This window comes from Dendrobates tinctorius, unplaced genomic scaffold, assembly GCF_039654945.1.
Source record: "Dendrobates tinctorius isolate UK_male_01 unplaced genomic scaffold, ASM3965494v1 ptg000100l, whole genome shotgun sequence".
NCBI lineage: Eukaryota > Metazoa > Chordata > Amphibia > Anura > Dendrobatidae > Dendrobates > Dendrobates tinctorius.
The window spans coordinates 5,643,287-5,671,041 of record NW_027361768.1 but is presented as its reverse complement, the minus strand read 5'-3'; the positions used below and the strand labels follow the sequence as shown (position 1 = coordinate 5,671,041).

Here is a 27,755-nt window from a genome sequence, read left to right as displayed (position 1 = left end):
GCATACATATGTGGTGAAAATAGAATATATATATATATATATATATATATACACACACATATATATATATATATATATATATATATATATAAAAACACAGAAAAACAATTAAAATCAACTACTCAATCACATATATACAAAAAAGAGGAGTGAAATCATTTCAAAATAAATTCAATATTGTGTAAATAAATCATGTCTTACATTAAGACCGTTCGGAACATGAGTATCTAACATGAACATCCAGTATAATTCTATATTTAGTAACTTTCTTTTATGGTTCCCTCCCCTTAATGGTTTATATACTCTCTCCATTCCAGTAAATTTAAAATATGTTGTATTGTCCTTGTGTATACTTGAAAAATGTTTTGATGCTGCTGATATTCCAGTAGCTGTGGGGTTAATCCGAGCTGAAAGGTGCCATCGAATGCAGATCTTTAATGGGCAAGTTGTGCAACCAACATATTGTAATTTGCATTCCGAGCATTCTAATAGATATACAACATAAGAAGTGGTACAATTAATGAATTACGTATAAGTTAGGTTGAAGAATTACAGGTAGAATGAAAATTATTATTTTTTTGTGCATGTTTACATGCTTTACAGCAATTTGGTCCACATTTGAAAAACCTTTAGTGTTGAGCCAAGTTTTTGAATGAGAAGATGTTTTGGAATCGCTGGTCAATAAACTAGGAGACAACATAGACCCCAAAGTTGGCATTCCAAAACGTCACTACTTCTCTTCCGAGCCCCGACATGTGCCCATACAGTAGTCTTCTCACACGTATGGGGTATCAGCGTACTCAGGACAAATTGGACAGCAACTTTTGTGGTCCAATTTCTCCTTTTACACTTGAGAAAATAAAAAATTGGGGACTCAAAAATCATGTTTGTGGAAAAAATATGATTTTTTTATTTTCATGCCAGGGCGTTATAAACTTCTGTGAAGCACTTGGGGGTTCAACATGCTCACCACACATCTAGACAAGTTCCTTGGACAAATCTAGTTTCCAAAATGGGGTCATTTGTGGGGGTTTCCACTGTTTAGGCACATCAGGGGCTCTCCAATCGCGACATGACGCCCGCCGACTATTCCATCAAAGTCTGCATTCCAAAACGTCACTACTTCCCTTCCAGGCCCCGACATGTGTCCATAAAGTAGGTTTCTCCCACATATGGGGTATCAGAGTACTCAGGACTAATTGGACAACAACTTGTGAGGTCTAATTTCTCCTGTTACCCTTGGGAAAATAAAAATGCGCACGTATGCGCAAAAAAAGCATGCGTTTTTTAAAAAAAAACGCACCCAAACTCGCAAAAAAACACACACAAACGCATGATGCGTTTTTTATGTGCGTTTGCACTGCGCACAGTGAGCAGCGCCAAAAAACGCAAGTGTGAAAATAGCCTTAGGGAATCACTTGTGTTTTTTTCACTGTTTAGGCACATCAGGTGCTCTCCAAATGTGACATGGCGTCCGATCTCAATTCTAGCTAATTTTGCGTTGAAAAAGTCAAACGATGCTCCTTCCCTTCCATGCTCTGCCATGTGCCGAAACACTGGTTTCCCCCCATATATGGAGTATTGGCGTACTGAGGACAAATTGCACAACAACTTCTGGGGTCCATTTTCTCCTGTTATTCTTGGGAAAATGAAAAAAATTGGACCTGAATTTATTTTTTGGTGAAAAAAAGTTAAATGTTCATTTTTTTAGACATTCAAAAAATTCATGTGAAGCACCTTAAGGGTTAATAAACCTCTTGAATGTGATTTTGAGCACCTTGAGGGGTGCAGTTTTTAGAATAGTGTCACTTTTTGGTATTTTCTATCATATAGACCCCTCAAAGTGACTTCAAATGTTATGTGGTCCCTAAAAAAATGGTGCTGTAAAAATGAGAAATCGTTGGTCAACTTTTAACTCATAACTTCCAAACAAACAAAAAAAAATTGGTTCCAAAATTATGCTGATGTAAAGTAAACATGTGGGAAATGTTATTTATTAAGTATTTTGTGGTGTGACATATCTGTGTGATTTAAGGGAATTATAATTCAAAGTTGGAAAATTGCGAAATTTTCAATATTTTCGCCAAATTTCCGATTTTTTTCACAAATTAAACACAAAAATTATCGACCTAAATTTACCACTAACAAGAATCCCAATATGTCACTAAAAAAAAATCTCAGAATCGCTAGGATCCTCTGAAGCGTTCCTGAGTTATTATCTCATAAAGGGACACTGCTCAGAATTGCAAAAAATGGCCAGGTCATTAAGGTCAAAATAGGCCAGGTCATGAAGGGGGTTAAATATTTCCTAAATAGCCAATACTATTTTTTGGTATATTTTTCTTTAACCCCTTTACCCCCCGAAGGAGGGTTGCATGTTAATGACTGGGCCAATTTTTACAATTCTGACCACTGTCACTTTATGAGGTAATTACTCCGGAACGCTGCAATTGATTGGATCCTGGTGATTCTGAGATGGTTTTTTTTGTGACATTCTACTTCATGAAAGTTGTAAAATTTCTGCAATATGATTTGCATTTATTTGTGAAAAAAAATGGAAATTTGGCAAAAATTTGAAAAATTACGGAATTTTTATGCATTTATATATCACAGAAATATATGACACAAAATAGTTTATTAACCCTTCAGGTGCTTCACAGGAATTCTTTGGAAAAAAAACCTTTAACTTTTTTCACAAAAAATTGACTTCAGGTCCAAATTTTTTTATTTTAACAAGGGTAACAGGAAAAATAGACTCCAAAGTTTGTTGAGTAATTTCTCCTGAACATGCCAATACCCCATATGAGAAAGAAAACTACTGTTTGGGCGAACAGAAGAGTTCAGAAGGGAAGGAGCGCCATTTGACTTTTTGAATGCAAAATTTGCTGGAGCAATTGGCGGATGCCATGTCGCGTATGGAGAACCCCTGATGTGACTAAACAATGAAAATCCCCCACAAGTGACACCATTTTGGAAACTAGACCCCTCAGGGAACTGATCTAGATGTATGCTGAGCACATTGAACCCTCGGGTGCTTCACAGAAGTTTATAACATTGAGGAGTAAAAATAAAAACAATAACATTTTCCCCAAAAATATGGTTTTAGCACAAAATATTACATTTTCATAAGGGTAACAGGAGAAATTGCAGCATATAATTTGTTGTGCAAATTCTCCTGAGTATGCTGATACCCAATATGAGGGAAAAAACTACTGTTTGGGTGCAAGGCAGGACTCAGAAGGGAAGGAGCATCATTTGACTTTTTGAATGTAAAATTTCCTAGAATCATTAGTGGACATCATATCCTATTTGAGGAGCCTCTGATGTGTCTAAAAATGGAAAACCCCAAAAGTGACACCATTTTTGAAGTTAAAACCCTCAAGGAATGTATTTTGATGCATGGTGAGCACCTTGAACCCCCAAGTGCTTCACATAAGTTTATATGATTTAGCCATGAAAATAATAAAATCACATTTTCCTTACTAAAATGAAAAATTATATTTTAGCCCCAAATTTTGCATTTTCATAAGGGTAATAGGAGAAATTGCACCTTACAATTTGTAGTGCAATTTCTATTGAGTACGCCAAGGGGCCAAGGATAGTTCCGTGGTGTGCATCCTGCGCCACATCTTCACTTTGGCACCAGGCCCTGGCAAGGGCCGAAGAGTACTCCGCCGCCACAGCATCTCCAAACAGCGGAAAAGTCTCGGGGACAGAGGAGTCCACAGCCACCCCTGCGCGTGGATCAATACTTTCTCTGGAGGGCCTGGCGGCCCCAGGGGATGCCCGGCGGGAGTGCGGGCGCCCGGCAACAGGGACCCCAGGCCTCGCGTCTCCACCGAGGGACAGTGTCGGGGCCCAGCAGTCCACCACAGGTCACGGCAGGGGTGCGCTCATCTCCGTCGATATTGAGGCTCCGCCCGGCCCTCAGCTCCTGCAGGTACGTCTGCAGGCAGGAGGCCGGGGACGTTGACCGGTGGAAAGCAGAGCGGGAAGGCTGGGGCCTGGTGATGCGGACATCGGACGGCCCCGCTTAGGTCGTGGGGCCTGGTGACCCGGCCACAGCCGTGATCTGGACTGGGGCCGGAGTGGCCGTGCGCCTTGATGGACAGGCGGCAGCCGTGGTATGGGGCATGGCAGAGGTAGCCACCGGTCTCAAATAACAGGCCGCGGACCCACTCCGCACCAGAGATGCGGGATTAGGCGGCGCCGGGCAGAGCGGCTTGGGGTCGATTGTGCGGTCAGCGATCGGCCCTGCACGGGCCGCTGATCCATTGGGAGCCGGAAACATGGGACGAGAGGAGGCCAGGTGAGGAGGCTGAGGGCTGGTGTCGGGGCCCTGGGGCATGTCTCGTGCACAGGGCGTGGGGACGGGACCTGCCTGCGGTGCTGCCGGCTGGGCCGGGGGAACTCTCACCTTCCCCAGCGCCATGACTTCCAACAGACCATCCCGCATAACACCTGCACAGGGAACTGTCAGAGCATCTACCGACATACTGGAACTTACAGACCCTAAGAAGAGTTTTGCAGTGCCTGAGTACGCTGATACCCCATATGTGGGGGTAAACCACTTTTTGGGCGTATGGACCAGCCATAATGTTAAGTGTGTAACAGTACAGACACAGAGGGCTGATAGATGCATTTTAACAATGCTGAGAAATAAGGGTATAGCGCTGCGGGTAGCCGAGACCCAGGAAAACATGATCAGGACTGTTTTTTTATAGTCCCCTGTCACATGATCGCCGTTATTCACTGATCTCCTCCAGCAGCCGATGTTCTTCACCCCGCCGTCTGTCAGGGCCAGCCTCCAGGCCCAATGGTTCTGCGGGGAGACGGCAGCAGTTCCTCCGGTGGCTGCTCCGACAGCCTAGGCTGCGGGCGAGCGCTCCTCCATTTTCTCCTCCGGCTCCAGCTCCGCGGGTCCGGCTATCGAGGACTACATCTGCTGCAGATCTCCAGGACAGTTGAATGCTTGCTGTGCTGGCAACTGCTCCCAGCTCTTGCTGTAGTCCTTTGAAGCGGGAGGGTACCCAGCTTTCCAGCAGCGGCACCCAGCTTCCCCAGCAGTGTTCCAGGAGTGAGCTCGGCTTAGCTGCCCCTGACAGTCCAATTTGGCAGCAAACTCCTGTGATTCTTTCAGGCACTTGTATGCCACAGCCATCCTGCAAAGTCCTTATCCGCTCCGGAACCGCCTGATGAAAGCCAACGATTCTGAACACAGTCCAATTTTGTAATCCACAGTGGAAATCTTCAACCCGTTTAGCTTTGGATCTTCAGTGCAGGCTTACCGCTGAAGATGGTGTATTGGCGGTGATGATCCTGCCGACTTCGCCAAATGTAGGTAGGTGTGCTGACTGGGGGGTGGTCCTTCTTCCGCCGCAAACAGACTCAAGACAGACACCGATGTGTGTTCAACAAGTCCTGTTTATTAGCCATCCGCTCCATGATCCGCAGCACCACACAGCAGCTGCTCGACTCCGCACACAGGCCTGGGTACCTTCACTTCCTTCCTTTTCTTAATTGACGTCCTTCGCGGCTCTTTCACTGTGGCTGCCCTAGGCCTACCACCACAGCGCTTCACCTGTCTGAGTCTGTCAGGTACCCCCGGGCCTCCTCTGTTCTGCGGCTTCTCCTGTCAGGGCCACTCCCCTGACCGTCTCTGTTATCTGTCCCTTCTGGAGCTACTTCTCAGTCTTTCTCTCCCTTCAGTCTTCTCCTCTCCTGAGCTCCTCTCCCTGGACTGACTCCTTCTGGAACTCTCTACCCCTTCTTATAGTCCCTCTCTCTAGGAATTCCCCTCTAGAGCTCCTGTAACCCCACCCATGACTCTGCGGTTTCGTAGCCTTAAGCTGATGTAAAGCCATTTTCTCATTGCTCTCTACTACTATCTTGTGGCCAAACTACAGTATTACACCTCCTTCTGTTTCTGCTGTCTTTGGTCTTCCCCTAGTGGCCAACCCCAGTACTTCACCATCCTCCTCTTTCTAGCTGTCTCCCACCTTCATATCCAGCAGTCCACGTCAAGCACACTGTACATTACGATCCTGCTGCAGACAGGTCCATAGGTCACTCCACTTCCCCTACACAAGGAACAGACTTCAGTGTGGAATGTCAGCACACCCTGCTTCTAATGAAACCCACTAATATTGAACACAAACTGGAGCAAGTTCAGAAAAGAGCGACCAGAATGGTGACCGGTCTGCAAACCCTGTCTTATGAGGAAAGGTTGCAGGATTTGGGAATGTTTAGTTTGCAAAAGAGAAGACTGAGAGGAGACTTAATAGCTGTCTACAAATATCTAAAGGGCTGTCACATTGTAGAAGGATCAACTTTATTCTCATTTGCACAAGGAAAGACTAGAAGCAATGGGATGAAACTGAATGGGAGGAGACACAGATTAGATATTAGAAAAAACTTTTTGACAGTTAGAGTGATCAATGAGTGGAACAGGCTGCCACGAGAAGTGGTGAGTTCTCCTTCAATGGAAGTCTTCAAACAGAGGCTGGACAGACATCTGACTGGGATGATTTAGCGAATCCTGCTTTGAGCAGGGGGTTGGACCAGATGGCCCAGGAGGTCCCTTCCAACTCTACGATTCTATGATTCTATGAACCGCTTCAGTGTGTTAGCACAACTGACATAGCTCTCCTAGACACATTACCTGATGGTCTCCTTGATCTTTATCTAAGAGCTGATCAGACCTCTGGCAGTGATTTATATATGCAGTGTTCTTGTTTAGGGCAGTTTGCACTACAAATAGTAGCTATGCTACAATAATATGGCTGCATTGCCGATGTGCTTCCTATAAGTAATATTCAATGATGAGGAAATTACCGGCATTTAATATTATTACAGCCTATATTCACTTTCCCTTCTCCCTTACCCTCCTTCTAGTATCCTCTGGCTACTGCTTGCTCCACGCCGCTACCTCAGGGACTCAATACATGCCCGGATTGCACTGCTCAGCCGCCACTGTTGCTGTGAAGGAGGGGGTAAGAAACACCCCCGTGGGAGACTCATGAACTGGCGGGGAGAGGGGAGACTCACGGACCCAGTAGCTGCTGCAACTCCCCCCAGCTTATACTCGAGTCAATAAGTTTTCCCAGTTTTTTTAGGTAAAATTAGGTACCTCTGCTTATACTTAGGTCGGCTTATACACAAGTATATAGGGTATATATGGATATTAGATCACCCCTCAGTCATCTTTTTTCTAGACTAAGTAATCCTAATTTTGCTAATCTCTCTGGGTATTGCAGTTTCTCCATCCCCTTTATTAATTGTGTTGTCCTCCTTTGTACTTGCTCTAGTTCCATTATATCCTTCATGAGCAGTAGTAGTTAGTATTAGGAACAGACTGTGGGATTAGGGTGAAATAAGGAAGGTTTCAACTACTAAAAAAATATAAAAATCAGCTATTTGTAGAGGGAAATAATATTAGGTAGTACCAGGATATACAAAACCATTTTTTAGAAGCTACATAATATTCCTGTGTAGCAGACTATAATTTTTTTTTTTACCACAAAATAACATTCCTCAGTGGCATCATATACAGTGCCTTGTGAAAGTATTCAGGCGCCTGGAACTTTTCAACCTTTTCCCACGTATCATGCTTCAAACAAAGATACCAAATGTAAATTTTTGGTGAAGAATCAACAACAAGTGGGACACAATTGTAAAGTTGAACGAAATTTATTGGTTATTTTAATTTTTGTAGAATTCAAAAACTGAAAAGTGGGGCGTGCAATATTATTCGGCCCCTTTACTTTCAGTGCAGCAAACTCACTCCAGAAGTTTATTGTGGATCTCTGAATGATCCAATGTTATCCTAAATGACTAATGATGATAAATATAATACACCTATGTGTAATCAAGTCTCCATATAAATGCACCTGCTCTGTGATAGTCTCAGGGTTCTGTTTGATGCACAGAGAGCATCATGAAGACCAAGGAACACAACAGGCAGGTCCGTGGTACTGTTGAGGAGAGGTTGGATACAAAATGATTTCTAAAACTTTAAACATCCCAAGGAGCACTGTGCAAACGATCATATTGAAATGGAAGGAGTATCATACCAATGCAAATCTACCAAGACCTGTCCGTCCCTCTAAACTTTCATCTCAAACAAGGAGAAGACTGATCAGAGATGCAGCCAAGAGGCACATGATCACTCTGGATGAACTGCAGAGATCTACAGCTGAGGTGGGACAGTCTGTCCATAGGACAACAATCAGTTGTACACTGCACAAATCTGGCCTTTATGGAAGAGTGGCAAGAAGAATGTCATTTCTCAAAGATATCCATAAAAAGTGTAGTTTAAAGTTTGCAAAAAGCCACTTGGGAGACACACCAAACATGTGGAAGAAGGTGCTCTGGTCAGATGAAACCAAAATTGAACTTTTTGGCAACAATGCCAAATGAAATGTTTGGCGTAAAGGCAACACAGCTCATCACCCTGAACACACCATCCCCAATGTCAAACATGGTGGTGGCAGCATCATAGTTTGGGCTTGCTTTTCTTCAGCAGGGACAGGGAAGATGGTTAAAATTGATGGGAAGATGGATGGAGCCAAATACAGGACCATTCTAGAAGAAAACCTGTTGGAGTCTGCAAAAGACCTGAGACTGGGACGGAGATTTGTCTTCCAACAAGACAATGGTCCCAAACATAAAGCAAAATCTACAATCAAATGGTTCACAAATAAACATATCCAGGTGTTAGAATGGCCAAGTCAAAGTCCAGACCTGAATCCAATCGAGAATCTGTGGAAAGAGCTGAAAACTGCTGTTCGTAAACGATCACCTTCAAACCTCACTGAGCTTGAGCTGTTTGCCAAGGAAGAATGGCCAAGAATTTCAGTCAGATGTAGAAAATTGATAGAGACATACCCCAAGCGACTTGCAGCTGTAATTGCAGCAAAAGGTGGCACAACAAAGTATCAAGTTAAAGGGGCCGAATAATATTGCATGCCCCACTTTTTCAGTTTTTGAAATTCCACAAACATTTAAAATAACCAATAAATTTCGATCAACTTCACAATTGTGTCCCACTTGTTACTGATTCTTCAACAAAAATTTACATTTGTTATCTTTATGTTTGAAGCATGATATGTGGGAAAATGTTGAAAAGTTCCAGGGGGCCGAATACTTTTGCAAGGCACTGTAGTTGTTAGGGCTGGCGGAACACACCAAATATTAAAAGATGGTAATAAGGTGTGTTCGCAGCCCAGGGTCCACCGTGCAGGGGTGGTAAACTGCTGCTCAGTAATGTCAGACACTATATGGCGGTATAATAGAAAAACTAGAAAAACACGTGTGGGTTAACGTCACCCGGTGTGTACAGGGGCGGACTCTGTGCTTCACAGAGCCACACTACCGCAGAACATAAATGCCGAAGCCTGTTTAAAGGTCACAGAGCTCGGCAAGGGAGCGCATAGAATGCGGTCACAGAACTCTGCCCCAAGGACACGGGGTCAGAGTCCCTCTAGACCTTCTGGGCTCGTGGCGTCGCACCTGCGGATGCCACCATAGACGCTGACTATGGTGGAGTGTCAAGCACATGCACCGTGGCGTGCAGAGCCATCGGTGGACACTGATGCCAGTCTCAGACTCTGCATCTACCTACACCTAAGCCTGGGCGCTTAACAGGCTAGGCTGCACAACACATGCATACCAAGGGTAGGGTTTCTTAATGAGTCATTCACCAGACACATTCATACATGCATGCAATACTCACTCCTCATAGTCTGGTAATGCAGTCTATACTAGCGCATGGCCAAGCGGCCATGCGAACCTTTTAAAGCAGCGTCCTTCCGGGACCTTCCTGACCTTTCTGATGGTCCAATCCGAGCTGGAGAAGGACCTGAGCATGTGACCTCCGATCTCCAATGAAAGGTCATCCCACGGGCATGCTCAGTGGACCGAAAGGAGGACTTTGTCCCTGGAGTAGCTCGCTGCTGACCAGCATGTGTTGCTATAGCTGAACCAGAGATGGCAGCAGCAACCAAACCCATAGAGCTGGTCTGAGCACAGCGTCGGGATCGACGAGTCTGCTGTGCAGCCTCTTCTGTGGCCAGAGAGGAATGGGAGATTGCCAAATGCAAGGCTCAGGATTCCTGCATGCAGTTGTCAGGGTCCTGACAGCGCCGGCATACAGCCTCCACTAAGCAGGGACTCACCCGCACCGAAGGAACCCCTGGGGACAAGAACAGCTGGAAAATAAAGATGCACAGGCCCTGAATGTAGAAGTTTAGCAAGCTGGCACAGGACCTACGGTCATGTGATTGCAAGGGGGCGGGGCTTAGCGTCCTGCTTTCAGAGAAGGTAGAAAACTCAGTCAGGCAAAGCAGAGGTCAAGCACAATACAGGCAAGCGAGGTACAGGAGGGATAAACAGACGGAAGGTCAGTCAAAGCCAAAGGTCATACACAAGATATCAGTACAGTACCAGGGATGAGACAGAACAGATAGTCAGGGCCAAGCAGAGATCAAAAACCAAACAGACGTAGAAAGTACCAAGCAGAATCCAAAGCAATATCCAGAGAACAGACCGAGTCATACACAGAGAATCAAGCAACCAGAACAGAGCACTAACACACTCAGGGGTCACCACACAATGCCAAGGGCGAAAGTATAACTGACGGGGGATGGGAGCTTCCTGAGGCTATAAGAAGCCTCCACAGAACCAATGAGAGGCCATTGAGCAGCAAGGTGGTGTGCTGGTAAAAGGGGAAAAAAAACCTCTTTTAAATCTTCTGCCTGAGCGAGTGTGAACGAGCTGAGTGTGACCTGAGCGTAAGTGCGAACTGTGGTAAGTGTGTGACTTGAGATTCAGTGACTTTGGATTCAGGGAGTTTCCAAGGGAGGTCTTACTAAATTGCTGTTATATTATATTAATACTTTTTTTTTATTTATTTATTTTTGCTTATCTTATTGTCTGGTGCAATCCCCATTAGGATGTGCTCCACTATTGCCAATGCCATCCAGTGCACGTCTTGCCGCATGTATGAAATCCTTGAACAGCCGGTCGAGGTGCATACTGCTGTGCAAGATGTGAGCACGTTGTGTATTTGGAAGACCAGATACTGGATCTAACTGTGCAGCTGGCAACACTGAGATCCATCGACAATATGGAAAGGAGTCTTCTGCTCACTGAGCAGACGCTCAATGGGATAGATGAGGGGGGGCATGCTAGGTTGGAGCTGCAAGACAATGAAGCAGCTAGCTGGGTGACAGTTAGAAGGCGGGGTAGAGGGAAGAGCACCAGGGAGGCTAGTCCTGATCTGGCACACCCCAATAAGTGTGCTAAGTTGGCAGATGAGGGGAGTGTTAGTGCAGGAGTAGCACTGCTGCAGCAAGGCATGTCCTCTGAAAGCCGGAGGAGTGTCTGCTCCAGTAAGGGGGGAAATAGGAGAGCAGGGCAGGTCAGACAGGTTCTGGTAGTGGGAGACTCAATTATTAGGGGAACAGATAGGGCAATCTGTCACAAAGACAGGGATCGTCGAACGGTGTGCTGCCTACCTGGCGCTCGAGTCCGACATCGCTGATCGGGTTGACAGATTACTGGGAGGGGCTGGTGAGGATCCAGCGGTCATGGTGCACATTGGCACAAATGACAAAGTCAAAGTTAGAGGTAGGTGGAAGGTCCTTAAAGATGATTTCAGGGAATTAGGATGTAAGCTTAAAGCAAGGACCTCCAAGGTGGTATTTTCGGAAATACTTCCTGTACCACGTGCCACGCCAGAGAGGCAACGGGAGATTAGGGAGGTTAATAAGTGGCTCAGGAATTGGTGTAGGAAGGAGGGGTTTGGGTTCCTGCAGAACTGGGCTGACTTCTCAGTTGGCTACAGGTTCTACGCTAGGGACGGGCTGCACCTCAATGGGGAGGGTGCAGCTGTGCTGGGGGAGAAAATGGCTAGAAGGTTGGAGGAGTGTTTAAACTAGGGACGGGGGGGAGGGTATTCCTTTTATAGGAGGGGAAGACAGTGCAGATAGAGACCTGGGCACAAATAATGACATTGGGGGTGGGGGTGGCATGGGGGGTGGGGTTAGAACAGTTAATAATTTAAGAAAGAATAGAGGTACAGAGAGATACATAAAGTGCATGTATACTAATGCCAGAAGCCTCGCCAACAAAATGAAGGAATTGGAGTTAATGTTGTTGGAACATAATTATGACATGGTGGGGATATCTGAGACATGGCTGGATGAGAGCCATGACTGGGCGTTAATTTACAGGGCTATAGTCTGTTCAGAAATGACCGTACAAATAAGCAAGGGGGAGGCGTGTGTTTATATGTAAAATCATCCTTAAAACCCATCCTTCGTGATAATATATATGAATCTAATGAAAATGTAGAGTCCCTGTGGGTAGAGATAAGGGGAGGGGGGAAAAATAATAAATTACTGATAGGGGTTTGTTATAAGTCTCCAAAAATAATGGAAGCAACAGAGAATATCCTCATAAAGCAAATAGATGAAGCTGCGACTCAAGGAGAAGTCATTATTATGGGGGACTTCAACTACCCTGAAATACATTGGGGAACCGAAACCTGCAGTTCCAGCAAAGGTAATAGGTTTTTGACTACTATGAGAGACAATTACGTTTCACAACTGGTTCAGGACCCAACAAGAAGGGGGGCACTGCTGGACCTAATATTAACCAACAGGCCAGACCGCATATCAAATGTAAGGGTTGAGGGTCACTTGGGTAATAGTGATCACAAATTAATAAGTTTTCATGTATCCTTTAATAAGGTGTGTAGTAGAGGGGTTACAAGGACACTAAGCTTCAGGAAGGCAAATTTCCAACGGATGAGAGATGATCTTGGTGCAATTAACTGGGATGATATCCTGAGACATAAAAATACACAAAGAAAATGTTTATTAGCATCCTGAATAGGACCTGTGCACAATATATACCGTATGGGAATAAACATGCAAGAAATAGGAGGAAACCACTATGGCTAAATAGAGCTGTAAGGGGTGCAATAAGAGATAAAAATAAAGCATTTAAAGAATTAAAGCAAGTAGGTAGTGATGAGGCATTAACTAAATACAGAAGATTAAATAAATTCTGTAAAAAGCAAATCAAGACAGCAAAGATTGAGACAGAGAGACTCATTGCCAGAGAAAGTAAAAATAATCCCAAAATATTCTTTAACTACATAAATAGTAAGAAACTAAAAAATGATAGTGTTGGCCCCCTTAAAAATAGTCTGGGTGAAATGGTGGATGAGGATGAGGAAAAAGCCAATATGCTAAATGACTTTTTTTCATCAGTATTTACACAAGAAAATCCCATGACGGATAACATGATCAGGGATAAAAAATTCTCCGTTAAATGTCACCTGCTTAACCCAGCAGGGAGTACGGCGGCGTCTAAAAATCACTAAAATTGACAAATCCCCGGGCCCGGATGGGATACACCCCCGAGTACTGCAGGAATTAAGCACAGTCATAGATAGACCATTATTTTTAATCTTTAAAGATTCCATAATAACAGGGTCTGTACCACAGGACTGGCATATAGCAAATGTGGTGCCAATATTCAAAAAGGGGACAAAAACTGAACTTGGAAATTATAGGCCAGTAAGTTTAACCTCAACTGTGGGTAAAATCCTGGAGGGTTTTCTAAGAGATACTGTACTGGAGTATCTGGAGAAGAATAACCTTATGACCCAATATCAACATGGGTTTACAAGGGACCGTTCCTCTCAGACTAATCTGATAAGCTTTTATGAAGAGGTAAGTTCCGGACTGGACCAAGGGAATGCAGTGGACGTGGTGTACATGGACTTTTCAAAAGCTTTTGATACGGTGCCACACAAAAGGTTGATACATAAAATGAGAACAATGGGGATAGGGGAAAATATGTGTAGGTGGTTAAGAGCTGGCCCAGGGATAGGAAACAAAGGGTGGTTATTAATGGAGCACACTCAGACTGGGTCACGGTTAGCAGTGGGGTACCACAGGGGTCAGTTTTGGGCCCGCTTCTTTTTAACATTTATTAATGACCTTGTAGGGGGCATAGAGAGTAGAATTTCAATATTTGCAGATGACACTAAACTCTGCAGGGTAATCAATACAGAGGAGGACAATTTTATATTACAGGAGGATTTATGTAAACTAGAAGCTTGGGCTGATAAATGGCAAATGAGCTTTAATGGGGATAAATGTAAGGTCATGCACTTGGGTAGAACGAACAAGATGTATAATTATGTGCTTAATTGTAAAACATTGGGCAAAACAGTCACTGAAAAAGACCTGGGTGTATGGGTGGACGACAAGCTCACATTTAGCGGCCAGTGTCAGGCAGCTGCTGCAAAGGCAAATAAAATAATGGGATGCATTAAAAGAGGCATAGATGCTCATGAGGAGAACATAATTTTACCTCTATATAATATAAGTCACTAGTACGACCACACTTAGAATACTGTGTACAGTTCTGGTCTCCGGTGTATAAGAAAGACATAGCTGAACTGGAGCGGGTCCAGAGAAGAGCGACCAAGGTTATTAGGGAACTAGGGGGTCTGCAATACCAAGACAGGTTATTACACATGGGGTTATTTAGTTTGGAGAATCAAAGGTTTAGGGGTGATCTTATTACAATGTATAAATATATGCGGGGACAATACAAAGACCTTTCTAATGATCTTTTTACTCTTAGACCTGTGACGGGGACAAGGGGGCATCCTCTACGTCTGGAGGAAAGAAGGTTTAAGCATACTCACAGATGCGGATTCTTTACTATAAGAGCAGTGAGACTATGGAACTCTCTGCCATATGATGTTGTAATGAATGATTCCCTACTAAAATTTAAGAAGGGACTGGATGCCTTTCTTGAAAAGTATAATATTACAGGGTATATACACTAGTTTCCTTAATATTGCGTTGATCCAGGGAGCTAGTCTGATTGCCGTATGTGGAGTCGGGAAGGAATTTTTTTCCCCAATGTGAAGCTTACTGTTTGCCACATGGGTTTTTTTTGCCTTCCTCTGGATCAACATGTTAGGGCAGGTTAGGATAGGATATGGGTTGAACTAGATGGAATTAAAGTCTCCCTTCAACCTTAATAACTATGTTACTATGTTACCATAATAGGTCCCAGGTGTGCAGGTGAGAGTCTGCACTGAGATCAGAACATTAACCCCAGAAATGCCAGTCACCCAACACTGGTATCATGACAGCAGTGACAGGAACCCGATGCCTAACATTACCCCCCCTCCTAGGGCCCCCTCCTCTCTGAGTCTCGCTACGCTCAAATGCCGCAATGAGAAATGGAGAGTGGATATTCTCCACTGGCTCCCAGGTCCAAGCCTCTGGACCATGACCCTTCCAGTCCACCAAATAAAATTTTTTACCACACACCACTGTTGTGAGTTCATTTTCCCCTTCACCATTGAGGTCTGATGAACTCCCTCTTCTGGTGAAGGAACGTAGTGAGGCTGATTACCAAGCACCTGAGCTGGATGATGATGACTGGGTGATGGGAATTTCTGACTGGATATAAGGCAGCCGACGCCCTTCTGCCTTGCTGGTGATCTCTCTGAGGGATTCTAGGAGACCAGTCTGATTCCTGCTCCTCAAAAGCTAAGTTCGCTGCTCTGTTTTTTGCATTTGTGTTTTGGTTTTGTTTTTCCTTGTTTTTCTGGATTTCTGCCATTCCCTGCTGGGGTGTGCTGAATTCCTTTTTGCTCTGTCTTCAGAAAATACCTGAGTACTGATATAGTCTTTTTGAAGCCTAGCGTCTTCAGGGCTTTTTTCCCTTTCAGCTGTTGGCTCTTTTGATAGGGTTTTGGCGGATTACAGACAGCAGCTTTTCTATCCTGTCCTTTGTAGTTAGCTTGGGCCCCATCGCTTGCTCAGCCTATCTTTCTATCTGTGTGAGTGTTTTTTCATCTTTCTTCACCGTCATTATATGTTGGGGGCTGCCTATTGCTTTGGGGTCTGCTCTGGGGCAGTTTAGATTTCCCTTCCTGTCTTTAGGCTATGTAGTTCTCTGGCTGTGATCAAGGGGTCTAGGGCACCGTAGGAACCCCCCACGGCTACTGCTAGTTGTTGTTGATAGGTTCAGGGGTCTGTAATCCGATAACTGCCAACTTCTCTGGGTTTCCGGACTTAGCTAGTGTTTCTGTTTTTGCCTCCTACGGTGACTCATTGATAACAGACCACCCTGCATCCCACAATGGCATTAACCTCAAACTCGTCCGAGGACAGGTCAGATGTCCCGGCAGATGACTCGGAGAACTGGGACATGAGGACAGGCTTAAGAAGGGACACGATGAAGGTGTCAGAGATAGTCAGATGTGGTGGAAGGGCCAGACGGTAGACCACAGGGTTGATCTGCTCAATGACCTTGAAGGGGCCAATGTAGCAAGGTGCGAATTTTGTGGACTCGACCCGCAGCCTGATGTTACGGGCAGAGAGCCACACCAAGTCGCCAGGAGCAAAGGTCAGAGCGGGACCCGGTGCATGTCGGCGGAGGCCCTCATTCTCTCCTTGGAGGCCCAGATAGCATCCTGAGTGCGATCCCAAATGTCACTTGCCTCCACCACCCAGTCTGTCACCCTGGAATCAGTGGACAACACAGGCATGGGCACAGGGACGTGTGGATGCTGGCCGTAATTTAGGAGGAATGGGGTCTGGCTGGTGGAGTCGGCCACAGCGTTGTTCAAAGCGAACTCCGCCCATGGCAGCAAGGATGCCCAGTCATCCTGCCTGGCCAAGACAAAATGTCGTAGATATGTGACCAGGGTCTGGTTGGCTCTCTCTACCAACCCTTTCGTCTCAGGATGATAGGCCGAGGAGAAATTTAGCTCAGTGCTGAGCAGGCTGCAGAGCTCTCTCCTAAACCGAGACGTAAACTGGGGACCCCGGTTGCTGACAATCTTGTCCGGCATGCCGTGCAGGCGGAAAACGTGCTTAATGAACAACGCTGCCAGGCACCGTGCAGAAGGTAACCGGGAGAGAGATACCAGGTGCACCATCTTGGAAAAAATGGTCGGTGACAACCCAAATGACCGTGCTGCCACTGTACTTGGGTAGCCCCACCACAAAGTCCATATCGACCATCTCCCAGGGTCTGTCCGCTACAGGCAGAGGGTAAAGTAGCCCAGCCAGCCCACTGCCGAGAGGATCTATTCTGGGCGCAAGAGACGCACGCCTGAATATAGTCCTTGATGTCACGGGCCATATGCGGCCACCAGTACGTCCTCGCCAGAAGCTCAGACGTCCGTTTTATCCCAAAATGTCCACCCACCCTGGACAATTGAGCCTAAGAGAGGACCTCCGGTCGCAGACATGCAGGGATAAATGTCTTGCCCAGAGGTACTGACTCAAGGGCGACCGGAGCCACAGTCCTCAGGCTCTCGGATGGGACGATCAGCAGAGGCTCCTCCTCCTCTTCCTCCGTTGACACCACGGATCAGGAGAGAGCATCGGCCCGGATGTTCTGTTCCCTGGAGAGAAAATGGAGGGTGAAGTGGAACCGGGAGAAGAACAAGGACCATCTGTCTTGGCAAGAATTTAGCCGCTGGGCTGTTTGCTGTTTGCAAATACACCAAGTTCTTGTGGTCGGTGAACACCTGGAAAGGGTGGCGAGCCCCCTCCAAGAGGTGTCTCCACTCCTAGAAGGCCAACTTCATCACTAGCAACTCCCTGTCCCCAATGGAATAATTCCTCTCCGCCAGTGTGAAGGTCTTGGAGAAAAAGAAGCATGGGTGCTTCCGACCTTGCGTGTCCTTCTGAAACAGGACCACTCCAGCACGGACGGAAGAGGCTTCCACTTCCAGAATGAAGGGTTTATCTACATCGGGGCGATGTAGAATGGCAGTGCTAGCGAAATGGGACTTAATGGAGGAAAACTCCTTGGAGACAGATTCCGACCACAACTTGGGATTTGCACCCTTCTTGGTGAGGGCCACCAAGGGGGCTACCAACGTCAAGAAGTGGGGGATGAATTGGTGGTAATAATTTATGAACCCCATAAAGCGCTGCACCACTTTGAGAGAATGGGGCTCCTGCCAATCCATCATCGCCTGTAGCTTGGCAGGATCCATGGCCAATTCCTGGGCGGAGATGATATAGCCCAGGAAAGGCAAGGACTCCTGCTCAAACACACACTTCTCCAACTTGGCGTAGAGGAAGTTTGCCTGTAGGAGGTCGAAAATTTTGCAAACATCTCTTCGGTGAGAGTCCATATCTGGAGAGTAGATGAGGATATCATCCAGATAGACCACAACTGAGGTGGTGAGCATACCTCAGAAGATGTTGTTTACAAAGTCTTGGAAGACAGCTGAAGCGTTACAGAGCCCGAAGGGCATCACCTGGTATCCATAGTGCCCATCCCTGGTGTTAAAAGCTGTCTTCCATCCGTCCCCCTCACGGATGCAAATCAGGTTATAAGCCCCCCTCAGATCAAGCTTAGTAAACACTCTCGCTCCCTGTAGCCTATCAAACAGTTCCGATATCAGGGGCAGAGGATACTTATTCTTAACGGTGATGGCATTAAGACCCCTGTAATCGATGCAGGGACGTAATTCTCCATTCTTCTTCTGGATGAAGAAGAATCCCACCCCCGCTGGAGACAACAAATTCCAAGGGTAGGAGTTTCTTAATGAGTCATTCACCAGACACATTCATACATGCATACAACACTCACTCCTCATAGTCTGGTAATGCAGTCTATACTAGCGCATGGTCAAGCAGCCATGCAAACCTTTTATAGCAGCGTCCTTCCGGGACCTTCCTGACCAATCGGAGCTGGAGAAGGACCTGAGCATGTGACCCCTGATCCCCAATGAGAGATCGTACCACGGGCATGCTCAGTGGACCGAAAGGAGGACTTAGTCCCTGGAGTAGCTAGCTGCTGACCAGCATGCATTGCTATAGCTGGACCAGAGGTGGCAGTATCAACCAAACCCACAGAGCTGGTCTGAGCAGAGCGCCGGGATCGATGAGTCTGTTGAACAGCCTCCTCTGCGGCCGGAGAGGAATGGGAGACTGCCGAATGCAAGGCTCGGGATTCCTGCTGTGCAGCGACAGGAACCCGACACCTAACAGTAGTAACATCCATTTTAAAATCTAATTGCTAAATAATATTCCTCGTCTATTGCTTAAAATACCTAATATTTGTCTAGCAGTTGTGCGACTGATGCAATCTGGGTAGAGATAATCATCTGTTACAATTTAGCAGGGGCAATAATCTTCATTACTCCGTATTTGGAGTGTGTCAGCAAGACGATTGAAAAAAAATCATAACTTTCTATTGGTTTAAAAAATAGTGTTTCTTTATCTAGTAGTTGTGCGGCTGGCGCAAAGCCTGCAGAGATACGCAAACTTGACTATTTACCTGTAATTTACATCAGTCTGCTGTTGCCATGTATAATCAAGCTGCAATCTCCAAAAAAAGGCCACACATTGCTAGATACAGTGAATCTGTACATAACACCTTTGTAAGGGTACTTGTGAAAAATAAAGCCAGTATTTTTAGGTTTCATAAGCATAACACAATCAAGATGAGAAAGGGTGACGTTAAAGGACGTGGATGTGGTGGTGCCCGCCAAGGTGGTGTTACAGATCTGAAGGTAACTGGAACTCGGTCTAGGTTCCTGTCAAAATTTGGCAGACAAAGGCACCAGTGTGCTAACAAGCAGCATCACAAAGTCTTCCACACAGTCCAGTCTCAGTGGCCCAGAGGCTTGGCCTCTAAATCCTCTCTCTGGCCCTTCTTCCTCCCAACATTGAGTCCCAGGACACATATGACCCCAACGCTGGCCACTCTGAGGAACGGTTTACATTCCCTTGCAGTTTGTCAGGCCTTTCAACGAGCACCATTAAAGAGTGTCATGAGGAGGTGGAGTGCAGGGATGCCCAAACATTTGAGAATCCATGACCATGAGAAAGGCACGTTGGGGAAGGTCAATTGATGTCTGAAGAGGTGGAGGATAATCATGAGGCACAGTTGCCATCAGGTCAGCCTCAAATCACAGCTCAGAAGGAGGATCATATTGAGGAATTGGAAGATGACGTGGTTGATGATGAGGCCAGTGATCCAACTTGGTATGATGGCCCACCCAGCGAGCACAGCATTGCATAGAGGAATGGATCTGTAGCAAGAAAACAGGCAAGAAGTGGTAATGGTTTGCCCAGAAATGGAACTCGGTCGACTGTAAGCCCCCACCACTCGGATATATAACAGGCCAAGGGTGCATTGTTCCCCTGTATGTCAGTTTTGTTCTGAAAGTCCTTCAAATAAAACAACTGTAATTTAAAGCATCTACCAAACCAAGCTAAGATGAGGCAAGAACACTGCCAACCTGAGCACCACAGCATGCAAATGCACATGGCAGCCAAGCACCGCAATAGGTGGGCGGAATGCCTGGGTACAAAATCTGTGTCTGAGGGTGAAACCACTGCCCCTTCCCCTAGGTTACAGCCTTCCCAATCTACTGACCATAAGGCAGGCACTGATGCCTCCTGCCCACAACCAGCAGTTGCACACATACAACAGTCAGCAACCACGCCCACTTTGTTGTCCCAGCACAGCGTTCAGGTGTCCCTGCCCCAGACATTTACTAGAAAGCAGAAATATCCAGCCACCCACCCAGAGGCCCAAATGCTAAACACCCACAATGCCTGATTGCTAGCCCTGGAAATGTTGCCGCTTCGACTTGTGGAAAGTGAGTCTTTCCGCGACCTCTTGGCAGTAGTTGACAAGTTCTTGTGGACAGGGATGATACATTTCCAAGATGGCACACTGGGTTAACTTGGTGGAGTCTGGGACAGAGTCAGAGGCTGGGACATCACACACCTTACCCACACCAAGAATAAGTGGCCCAACTTCCATCAGGGTTTCAGTCTCCTCTCATTCCAATTACTGTCTCTCCTCCTCTTCCTCCTCATCCTCAGCAGAACAAGCCTCTACATCACTTCCCAGCTGGGAAATCTGCAGCACCACCTTGGCAAAGCAGCAGCATGCTCTGCTGAAGCTCATCTGTTTAGGTGATAAAGCTAACAATGCAGCCGAGCTGTTGAAAGGAATAAATGAACAGACCGATCAGTGGCTCTCCCCACTGAACCTCCAACCAGGTCTGGTTGTGTGCGATAATGGGCGTGATTTGTTAGCGGCTTTAAAGCTTGGCAAGCTGTTACACATTCCATGCATGGGTCCACATGCTGAACTTGGTTGTACAGCGGTTTTTAAAAAGATTCTCTGACTTGCCTGACCTACTTTCCAAGGTTCGCCTTGTCAGCGCACATTTCCGAAAGTTATCTCAGGTTTTTCGCGGCTCTAGCTTTGCTGCAGCAGCACTTTTATTTGCCACGTCACTGACTGATTTGTGACCTGCCCACAAGCTGGAATTCAACCTTCAGTATCTTGGCAAGGCTTAGTGAGCAGCAGAGGGCAGTCTCTGAATTCCAGCTTTTCAATGCCCATCAGAGTAACACTCAGACCCCATACATAACAACAGCCAAGTGGGTGTGGATCGCTGACCTATGTGAGGTTCTTCAAAATTTTCAGTACTGCACCAAGATGGTGAGCATTGATGATGCTATTATGAGTGTTACCATCCTACTGCTCTGTCTATTAAAACGCTCACTGCAGAATCTGAAAGAGAAAGCTTTGAATGCCAAGCAGGTGGCTTTGGAGCAAGATTGCACAGTGGCTCATACCACACAGCCCAACCTCACACATGATTCTCAGGACACATTGGGTGATGATGAGGATTAGGAGGAGGAGGAGGATGAAGAGGAGGTGGAACAGGATTTTTTGCTCTGCACTACTGATGGGACTCCCAATCCCATCTTCATGCCTGTACAGCATGGATGACATGAAGAGGAGGAGGGTATGCATCGTGAGGAAGAGAGGATGGTTAGTGTTCTCCCTGGTGAAGAAAATGAACGTTTGAATCTTTGTGGTCTGCCACACATGGCAGAGTTCATGTCCAGATGCCTTTCCTAAGACCCTCGTGTGAAAGACATTTTGTCCACCATGAAATACTGGCTGTGCACCTTTCTTGATCCATGGTACAAGGAGAAATTTGCTTCTCTAATGTCGGAGGCAGACGTGCCATTTTCAGTGCCTGCATGCTGGAGGGCCATAGTGGAAGACTTGCTCAAAAGATTACCCTCAGACAATGCTGGTGGGAGCGGTACCAGCTCTTTTCGCCCACAAGTATTACAGGGGAGTGCCACAAATATCAGGTGCAACTCGGGGGGGGGTATCTGTAGTGCCCTACGTCTTTACCGCCACAAAAGGTTAAATATGTACTGTTTTCTATGTGTTTTGTGAGCAATGGGAGCTATGCTTTCTCTGCTAGAGACTACAACACACACACAAAATTTACCTCACTCCCTTACTTGTCTGAAGCTTAGAGCTTTGCAGACGTGCCATAACTGGGAGGGGAAGGAGTCGAAAGTTGTTGTTTTCAGTGAAGAAGAAGGTGGAGAAGAAGAACACAGCAGAGTGTTTTCCCTGGGAAGACAGCAGCAAACTAGGATCAGTGAAGGATTGTGCAAGAAGGAACTCGAGCTTCACACAGGATCCAAGCTGCAAGTTGCTAGAGGAGGAATATGCAGTGAGTAGGGGCTATACTGGAAGTTCTAGACTCCGGGAAGCCTTGGTCCCAGAAGGGATTAGAATAGCAGGAAGTTACACTGAGTCACAGCAGGGAAAGATAACTCCTATTCTCCAGAGCAGACTGTAACCTGGGGTGAGTTGTAATACCTCCTCTGAACTGCACCTGAACTACAGTGAATGATAAAGTGACTTTCCTTGTCTCCTGCCTTCTACTTCCATCACAATCTCTGGGGGTCAGCCCTGGTTGGAGAGGGTTAAACAACTGCACTGCCATCACCAGCTACTTCCCCAGGGAACATCTGCAGTGCCGGCTATACTACAGTCGAACACTCCAACTGGCGCCACGAATCACTACATAAACTTTATCCCTAATCAATACTCCCCTTTTACATGACCGCCTGGGGCCACGGACTGGGTCACTGCCAGTGTGACACATCCCTTTAAACCCTTCCCGACCTGTGACACAGCGTATGCTTCATGAAAGTCGGTGCCAATCCGACCTATGACGCATACCCTGTGTCATGAATTCAAAGCCCCCCTGCTTTGTAATTCACCACAGGGGGCGTCGCTTCGCCCCCACGTGGCTACGATCGCTCTGATTCACTTTTAACAGCCAAACAGCCAATCAGAGCGATAGTAATATTTCATCAATGAAAATTGATGAAATATTACAATCCAGCCATGGCCGATGCTGCAGTAGCATCGGACATGGCTGGAGACACCGATTCGACCCCCCCTAACGGCGATCGCCCCCCCGCCACTGAATGACAGCGGCGATCTGCCGCCGCTGTCATCATCTGCCCCCCCTCCCATTCCCTCTGCTCCCCGCCAGGTTCCGATAACCCCCTCACCCACTCTCACTGCCCCCGGCACCTTCTAAGTCCCCCTGTCGCTCCCGGTGTCCGGCGGGTCCGGTTCATGGGCGCCGCCATCTTAGAAAATGGCGGGCGCATGCGCAGTGCGCCCGCCCGAATCTGCCGGCTGCAGATTCCATTATTTCATTTTGATCACTCTCACAGTGATCAAAATGAAATAAAAAGTAAATGAACCCCCCGATTATCACCCCCATAGGTAGGCATAACTAATAAAATAAAGAAAATATTTTTATTTTTCCATCAGGGTTAGGGTTAGGGTTGGAAAGAGGGTTAGGGTTAGGGTTGGAAAGAGGGTTAGGGTTAGGGTTGGAAAGAGGGTTAGGGTTGGAAAGAGGGTTAGGGTTGGAATTAGGGTTAGGGTTGAAAAGAGGGTTAGGGTTGGAATTAGGGTTAGGGTTGGAATTAGGGTTAGGCTTGTGGTTAGTGTTATGGTTAGTGTTGGGGTTAGGGGTGTGTTGGGGTTAGGTTTATGGTTAGGGTTGGGATTAGGGTTAGGGATGTGTTGGGGTTAGGGTTGTGGTTAGGGGTATGTTGGGGTTAGGGTTGGAGTTAGAATTGAGGGGTTTCCACTGTTTAGGCACATCAGGGGGTCTCCAAACGCGATATGGTGCAACCTTTGATTCCAGCCAATTTTGCGTTCAAAAAGTCAAACGGTGCTCCCTCCCTTCCAAGCCCCGACGTGTGCCCAAACAGTGGTATACCCCCACATATAGGGTACCAGCGTACTCAGGACAAATTGCACAACAACTTTTGGGGTCTAATTTCTCCTGTTACCCTTGGGAAAATAAAAAATTGGGGGCTAAAAAATTATTTTTGTGGAAAAAAAATGTTTTTTTCATTTTCACGTCTCTGCATTATAAACTTCTGTGAAGCACTTGGGGGTTGAAAGTGCTCACCATACATCTACATCAGTTCCTTGGAAGGTCTAGTTTCCAAAATGGGTTCACTTGTGGGGGGTTTCCACTGTTTAGGCACATCAGGGGCTCTGCAAACGTAATGACGACCGCAGACTATTCCATCAAAGTCTGCATTTCAAAACGTCACTACTTCCATTCCGAGCCCTGACGTGTGCCCAAACAATGGTTCCCCCACACATATGGGGTATCAGCGTACTCAGGTCAAACTGGACAACAACTTTTGGGGTCCAATTTATCCTGCTACCCTTGTGAAAAAAAAATTGCGGGCTAAAAATCATTTTTTTTTGAGGGAAAAAAATGATTTTTTATTTTCACGGCTCTGCGTTATAAACTTCTGTGAAGCACTTGGGGGTTTCAAGGTGCTCACCACACATCTAGATAAGTTCCTTGGGGGGTCTAGTTTCCAAAATGGGGTCACTTGTGGGGGGTTTCTACTGTTTAGGCACACAGGGGCTCAGCAAATGTAACATGATGCCCGCAGACCATTCCATCAAAGTCAGCATTTCAAAATGTCACTACTTCCCTGCTGAGACCCAACGTGTGCCCAAACAGTGGTTCCCCCCCCAACATATGGGGTGCCAGCGTACTCAGGACAAACTGGACAACAACTTTTGGGGTCCAATTTCTCCTGTTACCCTTGTGAAAATAAAAAAGTGTGAGCTAAAAATTCATTTTTTGAGGAAAAAAAAGATTTTTTATTTTCATGGCTCTGTGTTACAATCTTCTGTGAAGCACTTCGGGGTTCAAGGTGCTCACCACACATCTAGGCAAGTTCCTTATGGGGTCTAGTTTCCAAAATGGGGTCACTTGTGGGGGGTTTCCACTGTTTAGGCACATCAGGGGCTCTGCAAACGTAATGACGACCGCAGACTATTCCATCAAAGTCTGCATACAAAACGTCACTACTTCCCTTCCGAGCCCTGACGTGTGCCCATACAGTGGTCATCCCCCACATATGGGGTATCAGCATACTCAGGACAAACTAGACAACAACTTTTGGGGTCCAATTTATCCTGGTACCCTTGTGAAAATAAAAAATTGCCAACTAAAAAAATTTTTTTTAGGAAAAAAAAAGATTTTTTATTTTCACTGCTCTGCATTATAAACTTCTGTGAATCACCTGGGGGTTCAAAGTGCTCACTATGCATCTAGATAAGTTCCTTAGGGGGTCTAGTTTCCAAAATGGGGTCATTTGTGGGGGAGCTCCAAAGTTTAGGCACACAGGGGATCTCCAAACACGACATGGTGTCCGCTAACGATTGGAGCTAATTTTCATTTCAAAAAGTCAAATGGCGCTCATTCCCTTCCGCGCCCTGCCGTGCACCCAAACAGTGACCCCCCCACATATGGGGTGCCAGCGTACTCAGGACAATCTGGACAACAACTTTTGTGGTCCAATTTCTCCTGTTACCCTTGTGAAAATAAAAAATAGCGTGCTAAAAAATCATTTTTGAGGAAAAAAAAATGATTTTTTATTTTCACTGCTCTATGTTATAAACTTTTGTGAGGCACTTGGGGGATCAAAGTGCTCACTACACATCTAGATAAGTTCCTTGAGGGGTCTAGTTTCCAAAATGGTGTCACTTGTGGGGGAGCTCCAATGTTTAGGCACACAGGGGCTCTCCAAACGCGACATGGTGTCCGATAACGATTGGAGCTAATTTTCCATTCAAAAAGTCAAATGGCGCTCCTTCCCTTCCGGGCCCTGCCGTGCACCCAAACAGTGGTTTATGACCACATATGAGGTATTGGTGTGCTCAGGAGAAATTGCCCAATAAATTTTAGGATCCATTTTATCCTGTTGCCCATGTGAAAATGAAAAAACTGAGGCTAAAAGATAATTTTTGTGAAAAAAAAAGTACTTTTTTTTTTTTACGGATTAATTTGAGAAGCACCTGGGGGTTCAAAGTGATCACTATGCATCTAGATAAGTTCCTTGGGGAGTCTAGTTTCCAAAATGGGGTCACTTGTGGGGGAGCTCCAGTGTTTAGGCACACAGCGACTCTCCAAACGCGACATGGCAAGCGCTAAATATTCCAGCATATTTTCCATTCAAAAAGTCAAATGGCGCTCCTTCCATTCTGAGCCCTGCCGTGCGCCCAAACAGTGGTTTATGACCACATATGAGGTATCGATGTACTCAGGGGAAATTGCCCAACAAATTTTAAGATCCATTTTATCCTGTTGCCCATGTGAAAATGAAAAAATTGATGCTGAAAGGAAATTTGTATTGGAAAAATTAAAATGTCCATTTTTTCCTTCCACATTGCTTTAGCTGCTGTGAAACACCTGAAGGGTTAATAATCTTCTTGAATGTGGTTTTGAGTAGCTTGAGGGGTGCAGTTTTTAGAATGGTGTCACTTTTGGGTATTTTCTGCCATATAGACCCCTCAAAGTGACTTCTAATGTGAGGTGGTCCCTAAAAAAAATGGTTTTGTAAATTTTGTTGTAAAAATGAGAAATCACTGGTCAACTTTTAACCCTTATAACTTCCTAACAAAAAAATATTTTGCTTCCAAAATTGTGCTGATGTAAAGTAGACATGTGGGAAATGTTATTTAGTAACTATTTTGTGTCACATAACTCTCTAGTTTAACAGAATAAAAATTCAAAATTTGAAAATTGCGAAATTTTCAAAATTTTTGCCAAATTTCTGATTTTTTCACAAATAAACGCAAAAATTATCAACCTAAATTTACCACTAACATGAAGCCCAATATGTCACGAAGACACATTCTCAGAATCGCTGGGATGCGTTGAAGCGTTCCAGAGTTATTACCTCATAAAGGGACACTGGTCAGAATTGCAAAAAATGGCCAGGTCATTAAGGTCAAAATAGGCTGGGTCATGAAGGGGTTAAGATGACCAGCCCAGTACTGAGTATCCCACGGCCCCTGGGGCGCGTCAGATGGATAGGATGATGTGTTTGGTGACGTCGCGTCTCCTAGGAGACAGAATTGTACTTCCTGATTTCGGGGATTTAGGTGACACGGGTACCTCCGGTATATGTGTGAGTTGTTGCCGGACTTTGTTTTTGAAGGCGCACTTCCGGTATTCGCGCTGGTTGCGCGTCGGTGTATTTTTATGTGAACACACTTCCGCCTCATTGTGAAGCCATGAGGACGCTAGGGAGTGGATTCCACAGGTGAATGACATTATTTATTCTCAAATGATTATATAAAAGTGACCGCTTGAAATGGGAGGTTAGCACCCCTTCTGAGGAAGATATTTGCATCGAAACGCGCGTCAGGGGGATCCTGGGTGTTCTGCTTTGGTAACAACTTTTATCAGCACGTTATTTATGGTACCATGAGTCATTCTTTTCACGTTTTTTTCACATTTGATCCTCTCCCTATGTATTATTATTTATTTCATTATATTGTGG

At 45.8% G+C, this 27,755-nt stretch overlaps 1 protein-coding gene across 1 annotated transcript in view; it reads right to left on the bottom strand.

Moving 5' to 3' along the window:
- ANKRD33B (ankyrin repeat domain 33B) overlaps window positions 1-27,755 on the bottom strand; it is a 1,334,158-nt gene that overhangs the window by 363,629 nt on the left and 942,774 nt on the right. The window lies entirely within an intron of this gene.